Genomic DNA, 9,671 nt, shown 5'->3' with positions numbered 1-9,671 from the left:
TCACTCTCTAGATTACCATTGCCTTGTGGTAAATTCTAGAGTCAGGAAGTGTGAGCTTCCTCACTTTGTTCCTTTTCAAGATCATTTTGGTGTTTTAGGACCTTTAAATTTTCATATGAATTTTAGAATTTGATTGCGAATATCTACTAAGAAGATAGCTGGGACCTCAAGAAAATTTTCATGACTTCTGTACATGACATTTAATAAATATCTCCATTTTAATACCTCTTAACTTTTCTGATCTATAAAGCTGAAGTTTTTTTCATCATATATATATATATATATGTGTGTGTGTGTGTGTGTGTGTGTGTGTATGTGTATATTTTAAGAATTATTTATTTATTTTATTTTTGAGTACACTGTTGCTGTCTTCAGACACACCAGAAGAGGCCTTCAGATCCCATTACAGATGGTTGTGAGCCACCATGTGGTTGCTGGGAATTGAACTCAGGACCTTTGGAAGAGCAGTCAGTGAGCCATCTCTCCAGCCCCTCATTGTATATTATTAAGCCTTTAAAATTTTCTTTTAATGATGTCTTAGTAGTCTCAATATTCAATCATTGCTTTCTCATTGCTGTGATCAAATACCTGACAAGAAGGCCTCTTAAGGGGAGAGGGTATATTCTTCCCATGGTAGGACACGTCCCTCTGCACCTAATATTTTGGACGATTTTAGCATGGATGGATGTTTGATTGAATAGATAATTTTTCTCCTTCAATTTGTTTATGGCTAAAAAATAACACCAAGTGAAGGGCATTTATTCTTTTCACAGATTTGCTATTACAAACAAAATGGTAATGACAAGAACATACTATCCTTTTGCAGATGCATTTATCCAAGATAAATTCCAATGAGTGGGGAAAGTGAGCATGCAACCATCATAGGAGTTGTAGCAATATACACTCCCACCAAAACTAAAGAACATTCTTGTTTCTTTGTAGAGTTGCTAACATTTTTGAGATCATTCTAATCTGAATCAGTAAGAAGTAACATTTTAGTATGGTAAAGTCTACCTACCTCTTACTATGTGTGCCAATGATGATGTATCTATATGCTAAGGTCCATTTTGTATTTGCTGTTCTGTTTCTGTTTTTGGTGTTTGTGTGTGTGTGTGTGTGTGTTTCTTCTTTTTTATGATGTTGGTTTTTATATATCAGTTGTGGCTGTCCAGTTTCTTTCATGCTTTTTGATGTGAGTAAAGACTTATGTATAACAGGCACATTGTTTTCATTGATACTTCTGGTAAGATTTTAAAGAACATGACTTACCAAAAATTTTAAGAAATGCTATGGTCTTTGGTTTTATCAATTCCTTTGACAAATCTGCTTGTGGAAGAATATGCTCAGGTGTTGAACTTGATAGATGAACTGTCTAATTTATGAATCTAATTTATGAATTTAAGGATTCATGCTAATCCTTCTCACAGAAAGTACCATCTAACAGGAATGTTTCTTCTGTTCTTGTGATAAAAGATTCCATCTAAACTCTCACATCATATTTTCAAGTGTGGCTGGAATATCGTGGACAGAGGAACCCAGTGTTCCAGTCTGTTCTGGGTGATGTTACAGTGCATGCCTGGACTTGCAATCATTTCTGAGATAATTGGTTTCACAACTCAGATAAAATGTTCTATATATCTGAACGAATATTTATCATTGGTGTGTTAGACATCCTGAAGACTTCTAAGAGCTTTTATTTGGATATCAAATTGCTAAGTCTACAGTGTTATATAAACTCTTCAAAGGGCTTCATTTGACCTGTAGGATCTGACCTGTTGGATCTGTATCCTCAGTGTTTGACATTGCCTTTCATGATGTTGGCATGCTTAGAGGTTGAAAAAATTACGTTAAAAATACTAAGATATTAAAACAACACAACATAAACACTCTTCTTCTTCTTCTTCTTCTTCTTCTTCTTCTTCTTCTTCTTCTTCTCCTTCTCCTTCTCCTTCTCCTTCTCCTTCTCCTTCTCCTTCTTCTTCTTCTTCCTCCCCCTTGTCCCTCTCCTCCGTCTCCCTCCCTCCCTCTCTCCCTCTCTCTCTCTCTCTCTCTCTCTCTCTCTCTCTCTCTCTCTCTCTCCATTTAAAAAAATTCTTCTCTCATGTATTATATTCTGACCAGAGTTTCTCCTCCCTCCCCTCCCTATGGCCTCTTTGCCCTCTTCTTCCCTTCCCCCAGGTTCTCCCCGTTCCTTTCTCCTCTAGATCCACTCTCCCACTCTCTTTTCTCCACCCTCCCCTCAGAAAAAGGCAGGCCTCTCAGGGACGTCAACCAAACACTTTATAACAAGGTTCAATAAGACCAGGCACATAGCATCACATCAAGGCTGAACAAAGCAACCCAGTAGGAGGAAAAGGGTCCCACAAGTAGGCAAAAGAGTCAGGGACAGCCCCTACTCTCACTGTTAGGATTTCCACAAGAACATCAGGTTACTCTTACTAACATTTATGTAGAGGACCTAGGTCAGACCCCTACAGGTTTCCTGATCTCTCCAGTTCCCATGAGTCTTGGTTAGTTGATTGTGTGGTTGTATTCTTGTGGTGTATCCCTGACGCTTCTGGCTCCTCCAATACTTCCTCCCCCTCCTCCACAGCATTCTCCCACTTCTGCCAAGTGCTTGGCTGTGGTTCTCTGCATCTGTTCTCATCAGTTTCTGGATGAAGTCTCTCTGGTCTCTTTAATGATGATTCTGGTAGGCTCTGGTTCCAGCAAGCTCTGCAAGCAGGACAAATTGTAGGTGGAAGGTTTTGTGGCTGGGTTGGTGTCCCAATCCCTTCTTTCTAACTTCTGCTTTCAATAGTTTTATTTTTTTTAACCCCATTTCAACTCACCCACCTTTTCCAAATAGACTTTCTGAGGGGAGGCACAATATCTCAGTTCCTGTTTTTCCCTTTCTTTTTAGCACACATAGGAGAAAATGCTTCCTAATGCTCATAATATTCATGGTTGTTACATTCTTGAGAAATTCACTCTAATGAATTAACCAATGTATTTTAAGAACATCTTCTATGCCTTGTTTCCAGGAAGAATGTGTACAAGGGTTTGAATTGCTCCAACCATGTGTAGAACATAGTGAAATGAAAAATTTATTTCTGCGTATTAAGAGTTCAAAAAGTACTCATCATGATAGCCATTATTCTTTTACTTATGTGCTCATTAAACAGATGGTAGTGACAATATCAATACATTTATTTTATACTCTTTGAGTCTCTTTAAAATATTTTACTTATTTGCATGTGTGTGTGTGTGTGTGTGTGTGTGTGTGTGTGTGTGTGTACATGCACATGTGTACACCACGGGACACCTGTGGAGGTCAGAGGACAACATATGGGAGTCAGTTGTTTCCTATGAGGGCCCTAGGATGGAGTTCAGTTTGTCTTGACTGGTAGCAAGTGCCTTTACTCTCTGAGCCATCTTGCTAGCTCAAGTCTCCTCTTTTATTTTTTTGGAGATGGGCAACAGAGTCACTGCTATCAAATCAACTTGCTGCTTATCTGAGAAGGTCAGACGGGCAAACATCCATCTCTTGAAACACAAAGGTGGCAGCAACACCAGCAGAGTTTAATTCTTCTTGTCTTCTGGAACCTTTAACACTTTTAAGTCTTTCATGAGTAATTTGCATGAGGCCTCAGGTCAATAATTTAGTATAGTTTCAGCATGTGTAACATTTTTGTATGAATCAATCAAAGACACCACTCTGAGCAGATGAGTTGCCAAAAGACATTTTCTTCTGAGCATCTGAAGCAGATGAAGATCTGTGCTAAGCCAGCTCTTCTGTCTACACCCCTGTGACTGTGCAAAGCTGCAAGAGGCACCATGATCTAACACCTTACAACTGCCTGGAATAGAGGATACCTTGTAAATATCTATCAGTTTGAATTGACCCTCTCTTTACTTCCTCCATCCCTCAAGTTGTCGGTATCCCTCATCACAGACCACTTCCAATGGGTTGCCCATTTCCAGAAATGTCAAGGATTATTGACTGATCCTTCATTTAAGCTAGTGAATCTTATAAATGCTAGTTAGAGATGAAGTGGCCTAGTGGATAAAGATCTTGTCATGAAACTGTGAGCATCAGTGTTTGGATTCCCTACCACCCATGTAAAAGCCAGCCAGGTTTGGTGGAAGCAAAAGTCCCTTCTTCAATAAATAGAGAACTATTGGAGAAGACACTTGATGTCAGCTTTGGTCCTACACACAAACACACACACACACACACACACACACACACACACAGAGTCAAGCATACTTTCACTCTCATACATACAAAGATGCATATATACATACATATTCATATGCATATATATGCAAACGAATAAAATCTGTTCTGTTAACCATTTTTCTGTTATGTGACAAAGTACTCTAGAAAATCAACTTCAAGGGAAAAGGCTTTGTTTGGGCTTCTGGTTTGAGAGGTTTCAGTCTGCACTCTTGACTGCTGTTTCTAGGCCTGAGGTGAGGCAGAGTATCATGGAAGGAAGCACGAAATGAAACAGAGCTGCTCACCTCATAGCATTGGGAAGGCGAAGCAAACTCTTGTTTATAACAAGAATCTCTTCCCCTAAACACATTACGTCATGATTGTATAAGTTAAGTAACTCATTCATGAGGCCACAGCACCTCTCAAAGCCCTCACTCTCAGTATAGTTGCACTGTAGACCAAACTTACAATATCTGAGCTGTGGGAAAGGATTAAGATCCAAATCATAACAACCTTGGTGGAAAAAACAGTGGAGCCCTGTGCCCTGAACCATGGCTGACAAATCTCCCTCAGTTCTCAAAGTTTGCTCCCTAGCAGATGGGCTGGCTGCAAGACCATAGCAGAAACAAACATACTTCTGTCTGCTCTGGATCTTTTTCTCTAGAAGAAAACTTTGTTAACAATAGATTTTTTTTTTTTAAATAGGTAATCTCCCTGTGGCCCAGATACATTAAAACAGCCTTAAAGCTGACTAAGGGTCTAAGTGAGGCTACAAAAGTCAGCAGAGAAGGCTACATGGACAAACTGGAGTTCCCTGGCAATTGTCGAACTACTAGACGGATGATTAGCTTGACTGGCGTAGGTTAGTCAAAAGAGAGAGAACTTGCAGCTAGGAGTTAGGAACAGCATGTTGTAGGATGTGTGGAAGATCCTGTGTAAAAGTAGGTTAGAAGGCATGATCGCAGGCAGAAACCAGGGGAAGAGATTCCAAGGCTGGAATATTTATATATCATCAGTAAATATTCCAACTCTCTGTTGTGTCATGTATCCCATCAAAGTCTAGTTTAAAAAAAAATAAAGACAGGACCTCAAGTACATATCCTTAAACTTGCTATGTAACTGAGGATAACCCTGGCCTTCTGGTCATCCTTGCTCTATCTCCTGGATACTAGCGGGATATAGATATGTGCCTGGTGTATGCAGTACTAGGGATGTAATCCAGGACCTCATACATTCTAGGCAAGAACTCTACCAACTGAGATACATCTTCAGCCAGATGAGGTGATTTATTATCTCTGTAAGTTTTTGGACTTAGCTAGGCAGTACTCATTTGGTGTCCTGCCTGTAGTGGCATCCAGATACCAGCTGGAACTGTAGCCTTCTGAATGCCCACCTTGCTAGAGGTCCAAGTTGGCACAGACAAATAGATGATGCCAGCTATTGGCTAGGAGCTCAGTGAGGCTTTTGCCCAGAGTGCTAACATCTCTTCTTTCCATGTGACGTGGACTGTCTACATTCTGAGAGATGAGTTCCAAAGGCATTTCCCCAAGAATGATATTCTAAGATGCAAAATGAAGAAGCTACAGAGCTAGTGATGGGCTGGCCCCAGGCTGAGTCATTTTTGTCATATTCTATTAGTGGAAACACCATTAGTGCCCACACAGAATCGGAGGGGTGGGAAGATAGAATCCAAAACTTTTAATAGTGTTGGCAAGGAAATACTACAAGCACACTAGGAATGGATGATTCTGTAAAGGCCATCTCTTGGAAACAAAATCTGTCACAGCATGGGTAATTAAAGATTACCCATGGATTGTGTGTGTGTGTACATGTCACAAGAGTGTAGGTTCCTGTAGAGATCAGAAGGAGGTATCAGATCTTCTGGAGCTGGAGTTACAGGGTGTTTTGAGATACACAACATGGATACTAGGAACCAAACTTGAGACCTCTGGAAGGACAAGAAGCAGTCTAAACCATCAAGCTATCTCTTTAGCCTCAAAGCATAGATATTTAAAGTAGTATGAATTATGGCAGGAGAGAGAGTGAGCATGTTGCTAAATGATATTAGAGAGAAAATAAGTCTGTCAAAATCTGAGGCACAGAAAAATAGGAGACAATAAGTATGTATTAGTTTGCTTCCTGCTGCTGTAACAAACAATCATGACTAAGTACAACTTGGGGAAGAAAGGGTTTACTTACTTTACATATCCAGTTACAGCCCACCATTGAGAGAAGTCAGGGCAGGCACTGCACACAGAAGCTGACGCAGAAACCATGGACTAATGCTGCTTCTGGCTTGCTCTCCATGGCTTGCTCAGTCTGCTTTCTTATAACAGCCTTACCTGCCTCACGGTAGCACAGCACAGCATACAGTACCACAGCATAAAATGGGGCACAATTTTGAAAAGAGTATAGTTAATATTTCAAACCATCAGAATTTGAAGAGGTGCGATGTTTGAAAATCATTTGAAGTGTGGACAAACTTTCCATCGCTGCCCAGCAGACCCCTCTACAGAAGCTTTTTCATTTAAGTAACATCAGAGAAGCCTCCACGCAGTTTTGTCAGAACACACTCCACCATCATTATCCCATCAGACATGTTTGCAGCTATCACAGTCCCAGAACAAAGATGCTGTTTCTCTGCCTGGTGATTAACTCATATGCCCACTTCACCCTTGGCTTGCAAGTCCACACCTACAAGTTGACCTGATTCCTTGTGTTTTGCTTGAGGTTTGGTAACTGTTCCTGAAGGTCAAAGTCAGTGTTAATAGGAATCTTGGGAACAGTAAATAATGCATCAGCAAATCTCGAGACTGTAAATTGAGCCTTATACTGAGATTGCATTTAATTAGGGCTCCTCCGTGTCCATTGCCATTCTGTTCCTCTAGCAGAGGACAACATGGCCATCTAGGACCACAAACCAGTATCAACTGCATTTCTCTTCTAAATTAAAAACAAAGTGTGTGTGTGTGTGTGTGTGTGTGTATGTGTGTGTGTGTATTCATGTAGTATGTGTTGCTGTCTGTGAGTTCAAGTATACTCCTGCTGCTGTATGCATATGGAGGTCAGAAGACAACTTTGGATGCTGGTCCTCACCTTCATCCTTCAGGCTAGCTGGCTTGAGATTTTCTAGGTATTCCACTTTCCACATTGCTTTGAGAGTGCTAGATTGGGTACCCAAATAGGTCTTTATGCATGCACCAGAGGCACTTTATTGAGCCATCACCCCAGCTCCTCATGGATAGCATTTCTAGTAGCCTTCAAGGTGCCAGTTACTTGTATGTCTGTCCCTAAAACCAACTTGAGTATATAAACCTGTTCTGGCCTCACCCTTGTTTTCTTGCGCATCTCTTTGCTTATTTTGACTTGTTTCAAAAAGCAAAAGTTATACCTGGGAGGGGTTGAGTTTCATGCCTGGGTGGCTCTTTCTATACATAACCTTTATTCATAAGCCTATGGGGCTTCCCACTCAGCTTTATTGTAACATAATCTCTGATAAGAAGACTGAAAATATCAAGTGTAGGATTTTCCCACCATTGGAACTCTGCTATGGGAAAGCATTTACAATGCCAAGTTCAAGTATTCCTGATTGGAATGAATTAGTATACTAAGAGAGCCACATGAAGTTTGTAGAATGGCAGTGAGGACAACCAGACACAGTCACTGCATTTTTAATACTCAGCCTACAAGTTCAGAGCTGGTGAGATAGATAGACAGCTTAAGGCGCTCATGAAGTATGGGACAGGAATAACTTATTGGTTATAACTCTGAACTCCAAAAAGATCTAATGAACAAAATAAATTCCTTGTCTAGAATATTAGTGACTTAGTAGTTTCTAAATGTTGTAAGAGTTCAGTAGAGTTTTATAAGACCACGTTCAAATTAGTTTAAGGCAAGAAGGAATCAAAATATACACTAGAACTGGTGGTGCAGCTCTTGGTAAAGTATGTACTTAGCATGTTCAAGACCTCAGGGAAAGTCTGTACATGGTGACACTTATTTGTAATCTCAATTCAAAGGAAAGACAAGAGGAACACGGATTTGAGGACAGATACACTGGTCTAGTCTACTCCAAAACAAAAATAAAAAATTTAAAATAAAAATGGGCCATTGTGGAAGGGCAGATATTTTTCTAGCCTCATGTACAAGACCTCATGTTTGATCCGCCACAACAAGGCAGGAAATATACAAGAAGGAAGAAAAAGAAAAATAATAGACAGCCAGAACACTTTTAAGGTGTGTGGGAAAAGGTTTAGCTACGGAATCAAACAGTAAAGCTTCTGGATCCTAGGAAGACAACTGGACTAGAAATTGGTGTGGGACTTAGGCTTCTCCATCAGGCTTGGCAAGAGGCACAAGCTGTGCTTTGGACAGTGGGCATCCTGTGGAGTTCTGAGCAAACATGTACATCTCAAAGGAAACTCATCTGCAGTGCAGTGAGCTTGAAGGTAATCTCTTCCGATGCTTTCTTTCCTGTGCCACATCCTCCAGGCTTCTAGGGAAAGAGTTGAACTGTCTTCCTCTAGAATGTCCCTATTGCTGAGTCATGTAGGCCAAGTGACATAGTTTATTTATCACACACAGTATAATGACTGGAGAGGCATTCAGTAAGCTTGGCTGGGACTTGGGACACAATGCCAGCTGGCTTTTTCTATCCCTTCAGCTAGACCTTTGTACACCCCAGGAAGATTCCACCTTACCTCTTCAGCCCTTGTGCTGAAGGACATTTGACTACAGGTCCTCAACGCTAGAAAAAAAAAAAAGACCACCGAACAACTTGCAGTTGTGCTACTGGAAGGACAGGAGGAAGTAGGCCAACTAATAGTCGTGGAATTCACAAACCACAAGGATTTCATGAGAGTTTGTGTGTGGGACCAATTTTCTGGATGGCAGTGCTATAACTCAGTTGGCTAGTCTTAGCTGCAGATATCATTTAGTTGAAGAATGTCTTCATAAACAATCCTATCCTGTGGAAAAGTGTCGTATTAATAGGTAAAAACAGCAACATATGGGCAATCTGTTGTGTAGCAATTCCCTTTGAAATGAGACATTCCATCCTGGAGGAAAGCTAGACAGAATTCAGGAAGCTCTAAAGAAAGGCTTCTTCAGGTTCAGGAAGTACAACTGTCAAGTACGCCCTGAACCTTAGCAGAGTCGCAAGACCCCTTGCACCCCAATGTTAATAATATATGTAGTAAAAACTGAGAAGGAAACAGACTCCCCCACCTGGTGAGCAGCCAGCAAGTAACTCAGAGAGTTCCAGGGCTGCAGCTTTGATGAGTTGTCAGCTGTATTGGAGTGGCTTTTCAGTGGAGAAGCTCCTGGGAGCAAGCCCTCACTCATACTTCTGCAAGTAACCACACTGAATTCAGTAATAGCACTAATTTGGTCTGTTGTCAGTTCCTATCTGGAGTGACCACCCATGTGTTCATACCTCCTCAACAGTAGTCTATAACACAACATGGTAGCT

The sequence above is a fragment of the Grammomys surdaster genome, unplaced genomic scaffold, assembly GCF_004785775.1.
Source record: "Grammomys surdaster isolate TR1022 unplaced genomic scaffold, NIH_TR_1.0 125780, whole genome shotgun sequence".
In the NCBI taxonomy this organism is placed as follows: Eukaryota; Metazoa; Chordata; class Mammalia; order Rodentia; family Muridae; genus Grammomys; species Grammomys surdaster.
Note: the sequence above shows the minus strand (reverse complement) of the source record.